Raw genomic sequence first — 21,483 nt, forward strand, 5'->3', positions numbered from 1 at the left:
ACTTTAATGACAGGTCATTTTTTGTGATGCGCACTGCGTCGCTTTAACTGACAATTTCGTGGTCGTGCAAACAAAATTGACGTCCTTTTTTTTCCCCACAAATAGAGCTTTCTTTTGGTGGTATTTGATCACCACTGCGGTTTTGATTTTTTGCGCTATAAACAAAAAAAGACTGACAATTTTGAAAAAAAAAAACTCTATTTTTTTACTTTTTGCTATAATAAATATCCAAAAAAAAATTTAAAAACAAATTTCTTTGTATATTGATTGGTTTTCACAAAAGATATTGGGGTTGATTTACCAAAGGCAAATAGACTGTGCACTTTGCAAAGTGCAATTGCACTCTGCAAGTGCAGTTGCTCCAGATCTTAGTAAATGAGGTAAAGCTTCACTTTGCAAAGAATACCCAATCACGTGCAAGGAGAATTAAAAAAACAGCCTTTTTGCTTGCATAGGATTGGATGATGGAATTCAGCAGAGCTTTTCCTCATTTACTAAGCCCTGGAGCAATTGCTCTCGCAGAGTGCAACTGCACTTTGCAACGTGAACAGTCTATTTTCCTTTAGTAAATCAACCCCATAGCGTCTCCAAAATAGGGGATAGATATATGGCATTTTTATTATTTTTTTTTTTTTTTACTAGTAATGGCAGTGATCTGCGATTTTTAGCGAGACTGCGAAATTGCGGCGGACAGATCAGACACTTTTGACACTTTTTTGGGACCAGTGACATCTATACAGCGGTCAGTACTATAAAAATGCACTGATTACTGTATAAATGACACTGGCAGGGAAGTGGCGATCAAGGGGTTAAATGTGTTTCCTGAGAGGTGTTTCTAACTGTGGGGGGAGGGGACTGACTGGGAGTACAGAGAGATTACTGTTCCTAATCACTAGGAATAGACGATCACTCTGTACTACCCGGTCAGAACGGGGATCTGTTTTGTTTACATCAGGGGTAGCCAACCAGTGAGCCGGGGACCACACGTGGCCAACGGAGTCCTCTGATGTGGCCTGCGACCTTCTGCTCTGGAATGGCGGGTTGGCAAGCCCAGATCGCAGGTTGCAGACCCGTCATACCACAGCATCAGTGTTGTGAATGAAGCTGGTGGTTGAGGAAGAAAGCGGCTGTGGAGCAGAGCCCCATAAGCCAATACTTCCTGTACAGCACCTGATTTTACCACAGGTGGAGTCTATGGCAAAGTTCAGCTAAGCTGCATGCTAGAGACCGGTGCACTACGCTGCCCCCGGGGTGTGGGTAAACCGCAGCACATCAGTGTGAAAGCAGTCTTAGGCCCTTTTCACACGATTGGCCCTACCCAATCGGACCCTCAATTTACCTCTACAGAGTGGCGGGTGTAAACAGACTTTTGTCCATTTACGCCCGCCTACTTCCAATCCGAACCTCTAAAAAAAAAAAAATAGAAGGGAATTCATCCCCTTCCATCTGGGCCGATTGGATCGGAGGGCCTATAGAGTAGCCGCGACCTGTCATGCACCCGCTCCGCTCATTGTGGCCCGCGACTGGTTGCCAAGTTGCTTAAGTGGCCCTCGCTCTTCAAAAGGTTGGGCACCCCTGGTTTACATTGACAGATCCCCATTCTGGCTCTATGTGGAGCGATCACAGGTGGCCAGCGGACATCACGGCCGCCGGCCACGTGCATCAGCTTCCCCGCCGTGCCTGCTATAGCTATAAAACGGACCGACGTACAGCTAAGGTGATTCGCAGGAACGAGCCAACCTGCCGCAGTATAATAACGGTTTGGGCCCTTAGTTCCAGTGAAGGGAACTCTAAAGGCATCAGCATACCAAGACATTTTGGACAATTTCATGCTCCCAACTTTGTGGGAACAGTTTGGGGACGGCCGCTTCCTGTTCCAACATGACTGCGCACCAGTGCACAAAGCAAGGTCCATAAAGACATGGATGAGCGAGTTTGGGGTGGAGGAATTTGACTAGCCTGCACAGAGTCCTGACTTCAACCCGATAGAACACCTTTGGGATGAATTAGAGTGGAGCGAGCCAGGTCTTCTTGTCCAACATCAGTGCCTGACCTCAGAAAGGCACTTCTGGAAGAATGGTCAAACATTCCCATAGACACACTCCTAAACCTTGTGGACAGCCTTCCCAGAAGAGTTGAAGCTGTTTATAGCTGCAAAGGGTGGGCCAAATCAATTTTGAACCCTACGGACTAAGACTGGGATGGCGTTAAAGTTAATGTGTGTGTAAAGGCAGGTGTCCCAATACTTTTAACAATATAGTGTATGACCAAAAAAATGGCAACCACCCCAACCTAAAACTAGACTTTGCAGCAAATTGCACATAGAAGGGCAATGCACATCGTAACTGAACACAAGATTTCCCAGCGCACGTAGTTTGCGTTAAAAACAAAGGGTTTTGTTTGCACACATTTGCAAATACATGCATAAGCCGCAGTGCGTACATCAAGTGACCTCTGTATATACAGCGGTCCTAACTGTAACATTTCCAGAGTCTCCATAGTAGGAGCACATATATCAATGGATAGGTAGGGGGATGTGTGCCTGGAGCGAGCCCATCCCTCCTTAAAGGCACAGGGACGCACGTGACACCCAGCAATAGCAAAATGGCAGCAAAAGCATCCAGTGCGTCCCTGCACCCAATTCGACCAACTATTCAAAAAAATTGCAACCACCCCAACCGAAAACTAGCCTTTGCAGCAAGGTGCGCATAGAAGGGCATTGCACATCGCAAACAAACAAAAATTTGCCAGCATACTTACCAGCCAGCCTGCAAAACAACCAAATTGGTCCAGTCTAACAGTTTGTATTAAAAACAGACATTTTTGTTTGCACACATTTGCAAATACATGCGTAAGTCACATGCTGCTTACACATGTGTTTGCGAATGTGTCCAAAGAAAATGACAATGTGACGCTGCACATATGACCAGCTTATGACACCAGTCATTTGAGACCTCAAAGGTTCAAATGGGAATTGATATAAGCAAACTGGTAACTGTGCTAGTTATCACCAGAGTCATGACTTGAATGTAGCATACTAAGTAGAATGTAAATCTAAGCTACAATAAGGAAGTGTCAGTGAACTAAGAGTACGCTGATCAGCACCCAGGTAGTTCAGTGAGATCTACATGCCGCCTGCCGCGGTGGAAGATGGGACTTGCAGTTTTATTATTCACAGATTTCTGTGAATGAATGACGTGGCTGTGTGGGCAGAGCCCCGCCATTTCTAGAAAAATGTGACAGTGGGTGTGAGGAGAAGGAATCCTGCCAGCTTTTGTGGGGAAATGGGGCAATGAAGGAGGAGGATGCTGAACATCAGTGGTGGCTGGTGCTCAATATTTTTTGGGGGGGGGGGGCAAACAAACCTGCCCCCCTCATCCGCACTAAAAATAACCCTCCCCCCACGGGAGATGGACAGGAAGGCAGCGACCCCCCCCCCCCCCGCAGGAGATGGACGGGAATGCAGCGGTCAGAGGCCTCACCTTAGGAGGCAGATGACGAAGATCGGGGATAGGGCTGCAGGGCTGCTGCTCCTCACTCCAGCTTGCCGAGGGAAGAGCCAGGGCTGTTGCTTCTCCTCCTGTCTAAACAGGAAGTGGGTCCTGAGACCCGATTGGCCAATCGGGTCTCAGGACCAGCTTCATGATTAGCCTGGAGGAGAATCAGGAAGTCAATAGTGAATATTAATTGGCTATTGTCACACAACTGGGTGGGCTCAGGGCGCAGTGCTCTGTGCCCCGAACCCACCCTTTTTCAAAGCCAATTAGAGCCTCAGGCTCTAATCATGTGTTTCAAAGAAAAAAAAACCCCATTGAAATCCATGCATCCGGCACCCTGCATGTAGATTAGGGGCCAGGCGCATGGATTAGCAGTTGCGGCGCCCCTGTGCCCCTTATGGATGGGCTGTCACCACCAAACATGTTACACCCCAAATCACACTACGAACTAAGACTGGGATGCTATTAAAGTTAATGTGTGTGTAAAGGCAGGCGTCCCAATACTTTTGTTAATATAGTGTGTATTAAAACAGTTTATTCAGGTAATCAGCCATCATTGTCCTATACTATAGTACAGGGGTCGGCAACCCACGCCCCACGGGCCGCACTCGGTCCGTCACCATTAATTGTCAGTGCCCGTGATTAATACACGGGCACCTGCCCCACGGACATGTTCGCCGCTGTCTTCCTGATGGGACAGCGGCAAGCGGCTGATATCACAGGACTGGAGGGGGGTGGGAACCGCTGAAGTTAACTTTTTACATTAAACAGCATGTGATTGGTTGCCGGGCAGTCATAGCAACCAATCACCAGCCTTTTAGTGTAAAAAGTTAACTTCAGCAGTTCCCGCCCCCATCCAGTCTGTGATACCAGCCACTCGCCGCTCTGCTTTACACCTGTGTAAGGTAGGAGAGTTCTACCTGCACAGTGTTTGATTGGGTGTCCATGGGGTGGGGGGCAGAGGACACTATGGGGGCAGAGGGCACTATGGGGGCCACTATGGGGGCAGAGGACACTATGGGGCAAAGGACACTATGGGGGCAGAGGGCACTATGGAGGCACTATGGCGGCAGAGGACACTGGACACTATGGGTGCCACTATGGGGGCAGAGGGCAGAGGACACTATGGGGGCCACTATGGGGGCAGAGGGCACTATGGGGGCCACTATGGGGGGCAGAGGGCACTATGGGGGCAGAGGACACTATGGGGGCCACTATGGGGGTAGAGGACACTATGGGGGCAGAGGGCACTCTGGGGGCAGAGGACACTGGACACTATGGGGGCAGAGGGCACTATGGGGGCAGAGGGCACTATGGGGGCTGGGAGCAGAGGACACTGTGGTTGCTGATGGCACTATGGGGACAGAGGACACTGCTTTGGGGGGCACAGGAAACTTTCTATGGGGGGGAGGGGGCAAGAGGACACTATGGAGTTATGTGAAGGGGGACAGAGCACACTGCAAAAGGGAGGGCCCTATTAGGGACCCCATCACCTCTGGGGACAGGGACCCCTTTCTCCCCTGGGGACAGGGACCCCATCACCCCTGGGGCTGGGACCCCCTTAAGTGAGGTAAACCTGTACTGTTATTATTACTATGTTAGGATTATTATTATCGTCATTTGTTAACAGGTGAATGCGGCCCTCCATGCATTCACATACATTGAATCCGGCTCTTAAGTGGAAAAAGGTTGCTGACCCCTGCTATAGTATATCTATAGTCAAAATGTTTTTTTTTTGTCTGAATAGAGCAGAGAAGGGCTAGAATAGCGGTCAGATTTTATTGCTGTCTGTGTCCCCGTTGGGTAGATTCACTCTCTCCTGCTCCACCAGGATAGAACATGATAGGAAATCCAAAACTGTACACTTGTCACTAGAACAGCAATAAAGATAAAACCCTCCTATAAGGACAACTGTTCTAAAGACAGCTGTCCAGGAGACACTTCCTCTCACTTCCTGTTGTGTCACCATGACAGGAAGTGAAGGGAAATCTCCACAGAGGGACGCAGACAAAAAAAAAAAAAAGCTAAAAAACTGGCTTTAGATGTACTTCTCTATTCAGTTTAGATTTCTCAATACAGATACATTTAGACAGTAAGCAGAATCAGTCTGCAGAGTAGCCATCAAAAATAATTTCCAAAAGCTTTTAAAAGCTTCTGACTTTCTTTTTATGTTAGCTGTTCCTTTTCAAGCGGTCTGGCCTTATATAACTTTTCACCCCCCTTCCTATTAACAGAATTAATGTCAACTTTTTGAAAGATTTAGCTCCAATCACTTGCCTTTTCTGCTTTCTGCTGTAATTATATATGTCTAAGATTAAATAACATTTTAATGGATTTCAGGATTTTTAATAGGCAGAAAATTATACCAACAACTTTTCTACCCTGAAGGACGTTGGGAGAGCTGGAACAGGAGGGAGATTTACATGGTTTTTGAAGTTGCTGAAATCATTCTTTGACAGCTCCATCGAATACAGGCTTTGGAGCATAAATTGCCGAGTCCTGGATATAATCAGGCTTCCGGCTCTTTAACCAAACAGCCCTGAAATAACCTTATTTTTTTTCATTCTGGCTTTTTAACTGGTTTATAAATGTTCAAACTACAGAAAAAGCAAATGATATTAATAAAACCACTCCTTATAATTGTCTACACCCCTGTGCCCAACCTGTGGCCTGAGGATCACATGTGGCCCCTGGGGCCCCTGAAGGCACTAGTCTGTGTTTTCCTATTGCCCTGTTATGGCAGTGATTTCTATCAGTCTCATGTAATATGTCTCCAGTCTATGACTGTCTCTTGCAGCACATCCCCAGTCTCTAACAACTCTCTTAGCATGTTCACAGTCCTTGGCGGTCTCCTGCAGCATGTCCACAGTCTCTGACCATCTCTTGTATTATGTCTGCTTTCCCTGGCCATCTCTTGTATCATGTCCACAGTCTGTGACCATCTCCTATATTATGTCCACAGTTTCTGATCATCTGTAGGTAATCAGGAGCTTTGTGGAGCATTCATGAGCATGTCCGCAGTCTGTAACTATGTCCACAATCTCTGACCATCTCCTTGTAACCTATGGCCCTCTCTTGTATCATGTCCACAGTCTCTGAGCATCTCTTGTATAATGTCCCCAATATCTGACCATCTCATGTCATTCCTGCAAGCTATGTCCATCTCTTGTATTATGTCTGCATTCTCTGACCATCTCTTGTACCATGTCCTTAGTCTCTGCCCATCTCTTGTATCAGGTCCACAGTCTCTGCCCATATCTTGTATTATGTCTGCATTCCTAAACCATCTTTGTATTATGTCTGCATTCTCTGACTATCTCTTGTATTAGGTCCACAGTCTCTGACCATCTGTAGATAATCAGGACCTTTGTGGAGGCCCCAAAAAATAATACATTCATGAGGGCATCATTCCCATATCTTGTATCATACCTGCAGTATATGACCATCTTTTGTATCATGTCCGCATTCCTTGACCAAATCTTGTAATATGTTTACAATCTCTGACCATCTCTTGGGCAATGCACACAACCTATAACCATCTCTAGTATTATGTCCACAGTCTCTGACCATCTCTTGTATCATGCCTGCAATCTCTGACCGTCTCTTATATCATGCCTGCAATCTCTGACCATTTCTTATATCATGCCTGCAATGTATGACAATCTCTTATATCATGCCTGCAATCTATGACCATTTCTTGTATTATGTCCCAATTTCTTGACCATCTCTTGTATTATGTCCACAGTCTTTGACCATCTCTTGTATCATGTTTTTGACTATATTCTGTTGTGTGTCTTCTGTCTCTGATAATTAATATTCCCTGAATTTTATGTGCGTCTCTTTGGTGATGTTGGGGGTCGCACTTGAGGCATCTCATATCAAGAAAGTTGATCACCACTGGTCTGCCCAATACTGGTTTACTCCTACTCAAGATCCTTGCTTACACCAAAAAAAACAGAGTAATTAATAAGCACTCTTTACTGCTAAAAGTTTTAGCTTACCAGTCCTTAGATGTGGTGGCTACATTAGCTTTTTTCAGTCTTTTTGAAGTGCAACAAGTCAATGTCTTCTTACACTTGAAAAGACTGAAAAAACATACTCCATACTGCACTTACCGAAAGTAAAAATGTGTTGGATTCAACTTCTGTTTCTTATTGAAGAGTTAAAGCGGAGTTCCACCCATATAAAAGTCAGCAGCTACAAAAAGTGTAGCTGCTGACTTTTGATAATCGGACACTCACCTGTCCCATGGTCCAGCGATGCGGGTGAACGAAGCCCAGCTCATCTCCCCCTCCTCTCCGTGGCACCGGCATTTTGACTGTGGGCGCCCGGCTGTGGCTTCACAGCCTGGGCTCGCACTGCACATGCGCGAACCGCGCTGCGCGCTGTGATTGGCCAGGCAATCTCCTGGGACCTGTGACGTGTCCCAGAAGACTGCACGAAGGGAGGGGGGAGAGGTGAACTTCCTTCCGGCGCCGCAGAGCCCCTGGGAGCTGGATGCTTCTAAAAAGAGGGTATCCGCTCCCCCCTCAAAAAAAATGACATGCCAAATGTGGCATTTCAGGGGGTCACTTTCACTTAAAGCGGACGTTCCATCAGCTGCCTGCTGATCTTGTCAAGATAATAAAAAAAAAGCAAAATCCACACTATTGTTTCTGGGCTGTACTACTGGTACAAACAACAAATAAAAAACACATAGGTGATTGTCAACAGCAGGACAATTTATTTGTAGTTATTCTTTTGTGGTAGCAGGTTATGGTAGTAGAAAGAAATACACAGCTAAAATATATATTTTTCTTACTATTTTGAGCCAGTTTTCTTTTGATAGTAATAAAATCAGGAGATATCCATTACCATTTAGCTAATCTATCAAAGGGTCCACGCTTCAGACTTTTGAAACACTGATGCCCCCCTATGTGAAAGGGGAACACCTCAGTGATCCCCCAAGGAGGTTAAAGTCAGAATATAGGGGATGGTGCTGTGTAAAAAAACGGAAAATGTGAATGTGAGTGTTTTTAAAGTGACAAGTGCTTTATTATAAAAATCAAAAATGTGAATTGACCATAAATTAATAAATATAATAAAGTGACAGATCCTTATTTAAATTGCCAACAATTATAATCCCATACATTAAGCAAACGTAATACTTTAATCCTTATATTATCTAAATTGTAGAACATGTGTTGGTAAAATCCACTGAAAAATGCAAAGTGACAAGTGCCAAATCTAAAAGAGGTTTGGTTGGCAAACCACAGTGCAATACACACAGTGCAATTCTGTGCAAAAACCGTTGAGAATTAAGACCAATCTATTAAATATAAAAAAGTGCATCAAACAATATGTATATAGTCCCATATGCTATTTGGTATCAAAGTTCATAATAGTGATGCAATATGCAGTGCAATAAATCTTATAGCGTATTTCCCAGAAGATTCTTCTTTGTTAAATGGAGATCCATACAATAACTCTTAGCAATTTCCCCCAATCTGATTGCACTCACCGGAGCTCCCTGCCCCTGCAGGGGTATGAGCGTGTGATGGTAATCCTCAGCCTTTAATTTATCCTTCCACTAGGCCCAATCTGGGTGAATCACTCGTTGGGGAGGGGGACTCACTGCCCCTTGCTGTAGCACAGATCCCAGCCAGGCATCCACTTTCATGCCTTTAGATAAAAAACAAAAATTCCTTCATAGCGTAACTTTGTTTATATTTTATTTATATAATACAGTCCAACACCACGACTGAATCCACTCAAAAAGTATATAGAACAGCTTTAAAAAATAGAGAGGGAGCTCACAGGCTCACTGTCTCTCCACACAGCCCGGGGACGCAGCGCTGCTGGAAAAATACCGCTTGCGTTCCACCGGTCTGGTTCCCAGAACCACGATACACGGAAGTGACGTTGTGCGTGCCAAGATAGTCCCGCCTACGCGTTTCGTCATACGGACGTCATCGGAGGCGCCTATTGATTTTAATCATTTATTTTTATGAAGGATTGTATCATGCACTAAAGCACTTGTCACTTTAAAAACACTCACATTCACATTTTCCGTTTTTTTACACAGCGCCATCCCCTATATTCTGACTTTATCCATTACCATTTACCACCAAAATAAAAGCCCAATTTATCCTGAAAAAAACAAGGTATAATCCATCTGGATGCACAAAGTAGTTGTGATGATATGTGCGGTTTTACTAACACATGTCAAAGTTGCAAAATTGGGCTTAGGAATTAAGATGTGTTTTACCCTTAGGCGCAAATGGGTTTAATCAAAAGCCTTAGTGAAAAAATATAGGTATAGTCATATTTAGACTCTACCATAGTGCTATCTCATCTACCTCATACAAAGTATACCTACTAAGTGTCTGGAGAGGAACTGGTTTTTCAAGGGGACTGTTCAAATCTTGGTGTTCTGGATCATGGGCAGAATCGCCACGATTCTGCCCATGATCCCGAATTACGGCAAATTGCGGGACGCCACTGCGATCCCCGTCACGTCCAATGGCCTCCCCGATCGCGGCACGATTTTGCCACGATTGTCACCTGACGAAATCGTGCAAACAAAATCACGGGACCCCTGACGTCCATAAGAAGTACAAGAACTTCTTTTGGGTGACAGGCATCCCGTGATTCTGTTTGCACAATTTTACTGCGCTTGTTGTCAGGAGTACTACTTAATCAGGAGTACATGGGGTCAATACTATGAGAATATTAAAACATGACAATTGAGCATTCATATAATACAAAATATGTTAACAAACCTAAAAAATATTGCAGCGAAAAACTTGTTCCACCAGGTGGATGGAAACTGCTGGACTCAAACCTTGACTTGAGCAGGGACCTAAGGCTCCGTTCACATCTTGGCATTCCAGATCACGGACAGAATTTTTACAGTTTATCAGGGTATCCCATGCTCCCTATCCATATCCAAGTTCATTGTTTCCAATTAACAAAAAAAAAAAAAAAAAAAAGAAACCCCTAGACTGTTCTTCGGAGCAAGGGGAGGAGTGCAGAACATTTGGTGTGCCTACTCTGAGGAGGAAATAGAACCAGCACCACCTTAGGGGTGCTCTACAAATAAATTATGGTATATTTTTCTAAAATAATTTCTGCATATGTAGTGCCTTAAAAGTCCAGCCATTTTCTACTTTTGCTAAAATTTGTGTATAATCATAAGCACAATAATTAGAGCCAATTGTCACTAATAATAGCAGTAAAGCCTTGACAGATATTCCAACTCTTCCCTTCCTTTTGGCTGGAGTTGGGTTTTAATAGCAGTCCAGTGTCCTGCTACGACATGTATGCAGTGATGTAGCTGCGCAGCCTCTCCAGCCCCCATAGGGAAATGCACTCGTTCCTAAAAGTTAACCTAAATGAAAATAGTTTACTTTTGGTTGCTACTGAGCAGATGAGGGTGGAATCCCAGACCATCTCCTTCCAAAATGTTTGTTTCTATTACAGATGTCAATATGCATGAAGCAGAACATCTTTCACTCCTTGCAGAGTGTCTCATTGGTGGATGATGCAAGATGTAAACCATGGGTGGAAGACGCAGGTGTCAGGGTCCTGTTGCCGCTCCTAATAGCTGAGTCATGTCAGCTGACATTTGGACGCAAAGAAGTCTTAACTCCTTCCCGCCGCAGTACGAATGCAGCTGCAACCTTCCATCTGGAGGCCCTTTCTAATACCGAGCTTTGCTGGCAAGTCTGCTGGACACCTAACTTTTTAGAAAATCATAATATTTACAGAAGCACAGCTGGCCCTCGCCATTGATGCGGAAGCTTCCACAATGAAATAACCGAATACAGCGATCGCTGAAATATTTCCCATACAGATTTACCAAGATATCACTAAAAGTCATGTAAGCCTGAAGAATTTCATTTCATACTTCAATTTTGCACAATTCTGTTCAACATTTGAGATACTTAGAGGTGTGTGTTTCTAAAAGATTTGTGTAGCTGTTCCATCAAAACTGCATGTGCGAATGCGGCAAAATCGAATGTGCTGCGGTTATATTCTCTGCAGTTCAAATGTGTGATTGCAGAAAACACCCCATTATGGCTAGACATGTGCAATACGTTTCGTTCCGAATTAGATTTTTAACTAATTTCGACAAATTCGTTAATATGGAAATACCCGAATTAACAAAAACCCGTTTAACACATTTTTCTGAAAATTCTCAAATCTGAAGATTCGAAAATTTGAAGATTTGGAAATTCGAAAATTTGAAGATTTGGAAATTCGAAAATTTGAAGATTCGGAAATTCGAAAATTCATAAATTCCGAAATCCAAAATTCCAAAAACCCCAAAATTTGAAAATCTGAAATAATAACTAACTAATAATAAGTTAACCATTACTAACTATTAAATTATAGGTATTGGAATTTTCTTTCAAATTTGGCTCTTAGTGAACGTAAAGAATATGAATTTATCCGAAGTTACAAATTATCCGAAATAATGAAAGCCGTATCTAAACGAATGGAACGTAACAAATTAATAATCAAAAATAATAAAAATGTTTTATCATTATTATTTATTATTAATTAGTTCCGTTTCATCTGTTTAGATGCGGCATTCGTTATTTCGGATAATTCGTAATTTCGGATGAATTCTTATTCTTTACGTTCACTGAGAGCCAAATTTGAAAGGAAATAGCAACACCTATAATTTAATAGTTAGTTATTATTAGTTAGTTAGTTATTCTTTCGAATTTTCAGATTTTCTTTCTTATTTTTGGATTTTCACATTTTCGAATTTATGAATTTTCTAATTTACAAATGTTCGAATTTTCGAATTTACAAATTTACAAACTTACAAATTAACAAATTTTTGAATTTACGAATTTTCGAATTGCGATCATAACGAATGACCCGAAAAACGAAGAAAAAAAAAAAACTAATGAAACGAAAACAAACAAATTTTTCGGCAGTGCACATGTATAATTATGGCCACTAGATTGTGCTGTCATAGGAAATTAGTATGCTCCTCAGTGCCATTTAGTGACCCACGGGACCCCAGGACTTTGTTGAAATTTTAGGATAGTTCCATTTGTTGAATGCTGAGATGGTCTGTTGGGGAGGGGGGGGTTCTTTGCTCAGCAGCAGCTGTCAGAAGCAGTTTGGGTACGCTCGGATATGAGGGCATATTTGATATGAATGCACATTTATACCTTGTTTACATGGGAGTACTTAGGTGTATGCCCATGCAAGGGCCATATTTGCCTGCACGGGGATGCACAGATGTTTTCATGCATCCCCATGCAGGCAGTCCCATTCATATCAATTGGGATGCAGCGGCTGCACAGACACAGTCACTGCTCTTAATTTGACATGCATGCAAGTGCCTCATATTGCCCTAATAAGAGTTAAAGATCTGAAGCTGGGCTTCTCAATTTTATGTTAATAAGAGAAAATTCATCCTCTCACCAAAGGTTGCAGGAAAAAAAATCTCTCGACTCCCCCATCAACACAGTCAGCATCTCCCTCTCCTTGCAGAGAGAAAAAAAAAAAACAGTGTAAAAAAAATAAAAATAATAATAATAGTAATAATAAATAAAAAATAAATAAAATAATAGCTAGATCAAGGTTTGATCTAGATCAGTGCCAGGGTTAATGTATGGAACAAGTAAGGGCCAATGGTCAAGGTCACGGTCAAAGGTCATGATCAGTATATTTTGGGCAGGATTTTTTTTTAAAAAAGCATTTTTTAATTACTATCAGTGTAAGTTAGGTAGGATATAAAAGCAAAAAAAAGCAAAATGAACACTATTGTTTTTGGGCTTTACTACAGGTACATACAATACCTAACATACACATATGTGGTATCGCTGTGATTGTCCAAAGCAGGAGAATGAATTTATTTAGGCTGTTGTTTGGTGGTAAGTTATGGTAATAACAAGAAATATACAGCTGATTTTTTTTTTTTGGGTCAGTTTTGCTTTGATAATAAAACAAAATCAGGAGATTACCATTACTGTTTACCACCAAATGAAAGCCCAATTTGTCCAGAAAAAAAAACAAGTTATAATCCACCTAGATGCACACAGTAGTTGAGATGATATGTGATTTTACCAACGCTTGCCAAAATCGCAAAATTGTGCTTAGGCATTAACATTTATTTTACCCTTAGGCATGAAAGGGTTAAGAAACACAATCTGTGAAATCAGTAGATCCCTACATACCATTTATTGATTGGGTTTACATACACTTTAACCACTTGAACTCAGGAAGATTTACCCCCTTCATGGCCAGGCCATTATTTGCAATATGGCACTGTGTTACTTTAACTGGCAATTGCATGGTCGTGAAACACTGTACCCAATTAGAATGTATGTCATTTTTTTCCCCACAAATAGATCTTTCCTTTCGTGGTATTTGATCACCTCTACATTTTTTATTTTTTGTGCTATAAACAAAAAAAGACTGACAATTTAAAAAAAAAACAAAACAATATTTTTTACTTTCTGCTATAAAACATATTCAATAATTTTTTAAAAAATAAATACATTTCTTCATTAATGTAGGCCAATATGTGTAAAGCTATAGTGTCTACAAACTATAATTAACAGAATGAGTAGAGTAGAGTCACTGTAGAGTCACCACAGGACAGTGGAGAACAGTAGGATCACCATAGGTCAGTGGAGAACAATAGAGTCCTTGTAGGATAGTTTAGGAAAGTAGAGCCACCATAGGACAGTGGAGAACAGAAAGGACACCACAGGACAGATAATGAAGAACAGTAAGAGAACAGAGGTCACCATAAGACAGTGGAGGATAGTAGAAGAACAGTGGGGTCATCTGGGTATGTTATTTAGCCTGGCTAACAAAGCTGGCTGAACAGAACTGCAACTCCGTTAGCATGTACAGCTGATCACACATACAGTGGGGAATATACTCATACGATTCCCTGCAGATTTTGTATATTTGCCCACTTGGAAAGAAATGAAGGGTCTATAATTTCTAATTAATATTTTAAATGATAGAGACAGAATATCAACCAAAAATCCAGAAAAAAACACATGATACAAATGTTATAATTTGAGTTGCAGTTCAGTAAATAAAATAAGTGTTTGATCCTCTACCAACCAACAATAATTCTGGCTCCCACAGACTGGCTGTAGCATGTGCTCATGTGGTAAACAGATTAGTCCTGTCAATTTAAGAAGGTGCTCCTAACAACAACTCGTTATGTGTATAAAAGACACCTGTCCACAGAATCTCTTTCTTCCATTCAAACCTTACCATCATGGGCAAGACCAAAGAGACATCAGGGACAAGATTGTAGACCTGCACAAGGCTGGAATGGGCTACAAGGCCATCAGCAAGAAGCTTGGTGAGAAGGAGACAACTGTTGGAGCGATTATTCGCAAATAGAAGAAATACAAAATAACCATCAATTGCCCTCGGTCTGGAGCTCCATGCAAGATTTTGCCCCATGGGGTAAGGATTAGGGATGAGCCGAACACCCCCCTGTTCGGTTCGCACCAGAACATGCGAACAGGAAAAAAGTTCGTTCGAACATGCGAACACCGTTAAAGTCTATGGGACACGAACATGAATAATCAAAAGTGCTAATTTTCAAGGCTTATATGCAAGTTATTGTCATAAAAAGTGTTTGGGGACCTGGGTCCTGCCCCAGGGGACATGGATCAATGCAAAAAAAAGTTTTAAAAACGGCCGTTTTTTCAGGAGCAGTGATTTTAATAATGCTTAAAGTCAAACAATAAAAGTGTAATATCCCTTTAAATTTCGTACCTGGGGGGTGTCTATAGTGTGCCTGTAAAGGGGCGCATGTTTCCTGTGTTTAGAACAGTCTGACAGCAAAATGACATTTTGAAGGAAAAAACTCATTTAAAACTACCCGCGGCTATTGCATTGCCGACAATACACATAGAAGTTCATTGATAAAAACGGCATGGGAATTCCCCAAAGGGGAACCCCGAACCAGAATTAAAAAAAAAAAATGACGTGGGGGTCCCCCTAAATTCCATACCAGGCCCTTCAGGTCTGGTATGGATATTAAGGGGAACCCCGGCCAAAATTAAAAAAAAAAAATGACGTGGGGTTCCCCCTAAATTCCATACCAGACCCTTCAGGTCTGGTATGGATTTTAAGGGGAACCCCGCGCCAAAAAAAAAAAAAAAACGGCGTGGGGTCCCCCCAAAAATCCATACCAGACCCTTATCCGAGCACGCAACCTGGCAGGCCGCAGGAAAAGAGGGGGGGACGAGAGTGCGGCCCCCCTCCCTCCTGAACCGTACCAGGCCACATGCCCTCAACATTGGGAGGGTGCTTTGGGGTAGCCCCCCAAAACACCTTGTCCCCATGTTGATGAGGACAAGGGCCTCATCCCCACAACCCTGGCCGGTGGTTGTGGGGGTCTGCGGGCGGGGGGCTTATCGGAATCTGGAAGCCCCCTTTAACAAGGTGACCCCCAGATCCCGGCCCCCCCCCTGTGTGAAATGGTAAGGGGGTACACAAGTACCCCTACCATTTCACGAAAAAAGTGTCAAAAATGTTAAAAATGACAAGAGACAGTTTTTGACAATTCCTTTATTTAAATGCTTCTTCTTTCTTCTATCTTCCTTCATCTTCTGGTTCTTCTGGCTCTTCTGGTTCTTCCTCCGGCGTTCTCGTCCAGCATCTCCTCCGCGGCGTCTTCTGTCTTCTTCTCCTCGGGCCGCTCCGCACCCATGGCATGGGGGGGAGGCTCCCGCTCTTCTCTTCTTCTCTTCTTCTTTTCTTCTTTTCTTCTTTTCTTCTCTTCTTCTCTTCTTCTCTTCTTCTTCATTTTCTTCTCCGGGCCGCTCCGCAATCCATGCTGGCATGGAGGGAGGCTCCCGCTGTGTGACGGCGCTCCTCGTCTGACAGTTCTTAAATAACGGGGGGGCGGGGCCACCCGGTGACCCCGCCCCCCTCTGACGCACGGTGACTTGACGGGACTTCCCTGTGACGTCACAGGGAATGCCACAGGGAAGTCCCGTCAAGTCACCGTGCGTCAGAGGGGGGCGGGGTCACCGGGTGGCCCCGCCCCCCCGTTATTTAAGAACTGTCAGACGAGGAGCGCCGTCACACAGCGGGAGCCTCCCTCCATGCCAGCATGGATTGCGGAGCGGCCCGGAGAAGAAAATGAAGAAGAAGAGAAGAAGAGAAGAAAAGAAGAAAAGAAGAAAAGAAGAAGAGAAGAACGGGAGCCTCCCCCCCATGCCATGGGTGCGGAGCGGCCCGAGGAGAAGAAGACAGAAGATGCCGCGGAGGAGATGCTGGACGAGAACGCCGGAGGAAGAACCAGAAGAACCAGAAGAGCCAGAAGAACCAGAAGATGAAGGAAGTGTAAGGTACCTGGTAGGAGAGCCTGACTGTAGGAGAAGACCTCTCATACAACGCTGGTTCAGGAGCCACTGGAGTGGGGACAGTGGTCTCCTGAGCGCAGTGGGGTAGGAGTGCCTGTATAGTCTCTGATGTGGAGGCAGAGATCCCTCCTGGGATGGCCGAGCTGCAGGTGAGTGGAGACTGGAATAGCAGTAACTTGACTCACTGGGTTGCAGGTGAGAGGAGACTGGAACGGCAGCAGGCTTGACACACTGGATGGCTGAGTTGCAGGTGAGAGCAGACTGGAGCGGCAGCAGGCTTGACACGCTGGAGGGAGAGATCACTGAAGCTGAAGCTGAAGGTGCAACAGCAAGTGAACAGTAGGCACAAGCAGAGTCAGACAGTCCGGGTCGGCAGGTAGCTGGCACAGGTAATAACGGCAGACTAGGCAGAGTCGGTAAACAGGCAGGGTTCGGCAACGGTAGCAAATACGGATAGAAGAGTAGTCAGACAAGCCGGATCGGGATAGGAGCAGGTCGGATGGTCAAACAAGCCGGGTCAAGATCAGGTAGCAGACAATCAGGATACGGGTCAACAGATTCACAGAGCTGAGACGAAGCAGCGACGTCCTCATGGAACAGGGGAACTTTTATGTGCTAAGATGGCGCCAAACCGGCGCTAACGCGAACGCGCGCGCACCCGCGCCGCGCACCCGCGCGCGCCCCCGCGCGCGCCCGAGCGCCGCGCTGATGCACAGCAGTTTGATGCTGTGTCCGAATGGAAGCGCGCCGACGCATAGGCGAACGTAAGTGTCCTGGACTGGTGCTGGTGGATCCCTGACATTGCCCCCCCCCAAGGGGCAGCCTCCGGATGCCCAACAACCTCTTCTTCTCAGGATGAGTAGAAAAATAAGCGCGCACTAGACGCCTGGCATGCACATTACTGTCCGGTTCCCATGAGTTACTTTCTGGGCCGTAGCCCTTCCACTTGATTAAGAACTGGTTTTGCCCTTGCCTTCTTCTACAATCGAGGATAGCCTCGACCTCAAATTCCTCACTGCCATCAACTACAACAGGTTCAGGGGGTCTTGTGCCCCTAGCAGGAAAGGGATCAGGTACAGCAGGTTTAAGCAGAGATACATGGAATACTGGATGAATTTTAAATGAATCAGGTAACGTCAACTCATAAGATACCTCATTGATTTTCCTTCTGACTGGAAAAGGTCCCATGAATCTAGGTGCCAACTTCTTGGAAGGACATGCTAATTTGATGTTAACAGTAGAAAGCCATACCTGGTCGCCAATTTGCAAGTTCAGCTCCCCCCTTCTTTTCCGGTCGAAGATTCTCTTACCATCAGCCTGAGCCTTGGATACCGTTTCCTGTAGCAACCGGCTGTTGTGACTGAGGAACTCCACCGTACTTTGTACTGCTGGAACCGAAGACTCTGAAAGGAAATCAGGTAGAAAGGTTAGGTGAAAGCCATAATTGGCGTAAAAGGGAGATTGACCGGTGGCAGAATGTTTGGCATTGTTATAGGCAAATTCCGCTAAGGGTAATAGAGATACCCAATCATCTTGTGTGAATGATGTGAAGCATCTGATGTATTGTTCCAGGGTCTGATTAGTCCTCTCTGTCTGACCGTTTGTCTGAGGATGGTATGCCGAGGACAAAGCCAATTCAATTTTTAAGGTTTCACACAGGGATCTCCAGAAACGTGAAGTGAATTGAACCCCCCTATCAGAAACTATGTTTGCCGGTACTCCATGAAGTCTGATGATCTCCTTGATAAATATGCGAGCAGTTTCGGAGGCAGACGGGGTTCCCCTTAAAGGTAGAAAATGAGCCATTTTGGTTAGACGGTCTACAACTACAAAAATAGCTGAACATCCTTCGGAACATGGAAGTTCCACAATAAAGTCCATAGAAATCATTTTCCACGGTCTGTCGGGTACGGGCAATGGTTTCAATAGGCCCCAAGCTCGATTCCTGGACGACTTATTCTGGATACAGATGGGACAGGAACTGACATACTTTTCGCAAAAGTCTTTCAGATTGGGCCACCAGAAAGTACGCTGCACTAGTTCCAAGGTCTTGCGGACCCCAAAGTGGCCTGCCAATGGGTGGTCGTGGAGAAGTGCTAAAACCCTGACCCGAATGTCTTCAGGAACAAAAATTTGGCTTCCTTTCCAGAACAGACCATCTCTACTTACTAAAGAAATTCCAGTAGGCCTGGCTGATTCGGAGGATGCTTCCTTAATCAGGGAAAGTAAATCTTTTTGCAGCAGTAAAAAACTGTTTGAGGATAATATGGTGTCCGGAGTGGATAAGTCCTTAGGATTGTCATGCATACGTGATAATGCGTCTGGTTTGATATTTTTAGAGCCTGGACGGTACGTGATGTGGAATGAGAAACGTGAGAAAAACAGAGCCCAGCGGGCTTGTCGAGGCTTCAGACGTTTGGCAGATCGTAAGTACTCTAGGTTTTTATGGTCAGTATAAATTAGTACTGGATGCATAGCCCCTTCCAACAGGTACCTCCATTCTTCTAGAGCAGCTTTTATAGCGAGAAGTTCACGGTCACCGACGTCATAATTCTTCTCCGCGGGGGAGAGTTTACGGGAGAAGAACCCTACAGGATGCATTATCTCTTTGCTACCTTTGCGCTGTGAAAGAATCGCACCTACCGCAATCTCGGAGGCATCAACCTCTAAAATAAACGGTAGGGATGGTTCAGGATGACTGAGGATAGGTGCTGAAGTAAACAGCTTCTTGAGATTTTCGAAGGCATCTTGGGCAAGTTGGTTCCAGGAGAAACGGATATTTTGTTTGGTTAACTGCGTGATGGGTGCAATTATGGCTGAGAACCCCCTGATGAATTTCCTGTAGAAGTTTGCAAACCCCACAAACCGTTGAACTCCTTTCTTGTCCAAGGGTACCGGCCAGTCCAGCACAGCGGACACTTTTTGTGGGTCCATCTTGATGCCTGTTGCGGAGATGATTAACCCCAAGAATTGGATGCTCTGTTGTTCGAACTCGCATTTCTCCGCTTTCGCGTACAGACTGTGTAAGCGAAGACGACCCAACACCCTGCGGACATGTTCCTGATGCAATTCACGGGACTCCGAAAAAATCAAGATATCGTCCAGGTATGCAATTACAAACACATCCAGAAAGTCCCTAAGGACGTCGTTAATCAGGTGTTGAAAAGTTGCAGGGGCGTTGCAGAGCCCAAAGGGCATGACCCGGTATTCATAATGCCCGAATCGGGTTCGGAATGCTGTCTTCCACTCATGTCCAGCCCGGATGCGGACTAGATTATATGCCCCTCTTAGGTCAAGCTTGGTGAAGATGACGGCAGTCCTTAATTTTTGAAAAAGTTCAGGTATCAAGGGTAGGGGATACCGGTTTTTGACCGTGATCTTGTTTAGCTCACGATAATCGATACACGGCCGGAGCGACTTGTCCTTTTTGGTCACAAAAAATATTCCGGCACCAGCTGGGGAGGTAGAGTGACGTATAAAACCTTTGGCCAGATTCTCATCTATATATGTTTTTAGTACTTCCTGTTCCTTCTCGGATAAAGGAAAAATGCGTCCGAATGGTATCTCGGATCCAGGCAGCAAATCAATGGGGCAATCGTAGGGCCGATGAGGTGGAAGAGAGTCTGCCCCCTTTTTACTAAAAACATCGATGAATTCATGATATTGTTTAGGTATGACCTGGCAGAGTTTCTGGTCGGTGTCTAGACAAAGTAGAGTAGATGAAGAATCCGAATCTTCCTTTACACAGTGTTCAAGACAGTAAGAAGATGAGAATTTCACTTCTCCAGATGTCCAATGAATGTAAGGGTTGTGGGCCTGCAGCCAAGGAATGCCCAGGATGATGGGAAACATGGGGGAGGAGATGACATCAAGAACCAGCAGTTCCTTGTGTAGGGAGTAAGTAGAAGCAGGCAGAGGCAGGGTTTCTTGGGTTACTTGTCCCGATCTGATGCGGGAGCCATCAGCTAGAAATACAGCGAGTCCATGGGTCTTGGTTTGTAATGGAATGTTATGCTGGCTGGCAAAGTTTGAGTCAATAAAGCAACTGCATGCTCCGGAATCAATGATGGCGTTGGTCGTTATTGTCCCTTCTTGCAGCTGTAAAGACAGAGGAATGGCAATGTGGGTAGAGTTCGCAGACAGAGCAGAGAGACTGGTATACACAGAGAATGGGCACTTACTTAATTTGACTGGACAGTTCAGGACATAGTGCCCAGTCCCACCACAGTAGAGGCACAGATTGAGTTGCCGGCGCCGGGCCCGTTCTTCAGGCGATAAGGCAGGTCGCATCAGTCCCAATTGCATAGGCTCCACAGGATCAGGCATAGCATTAGCTGGATTAGAGCTGGATGGGGGTAAGTAGCGTGCTGCCGGGAGTGGTGCTCTGGCTGTCATCCACATCGGGCGGGATTGTAAAGTGGATCGTTCAGAACGACGTTCCCGGATTCGCCGGTCAATCTGGATAGTCAGATTAATTAATGCTTCAAGAGTGTCTGGTACACCCACTCGGGCAAGTTCGTCCTTTAAACCTTCAGACAGACCTAAGCGGAACTGATGACGCAGGGCCGCGTCATTCCACTGAGTGTCTGCACTCCAACGTCTAAAGTTCATGACATAATCTTCCGCAGGTCTGC

The sequence above is a fragment of the Aquarana catesbeiana genome, linkage group LG05, assembly GCF_042186555.1.
Source record: "Aquarana catesbeiana isolate 2022-GZ linkage group LG05, ASM4218655v1, whole genome shotgun sequence".
Classification (NCBI taxonomy): domain Eukaryota; kingdom Metazoa; phylum Chordata; class Amphibia; order Anura; family Ranidae; genus Aquarana; species Aquarana catesbeiana.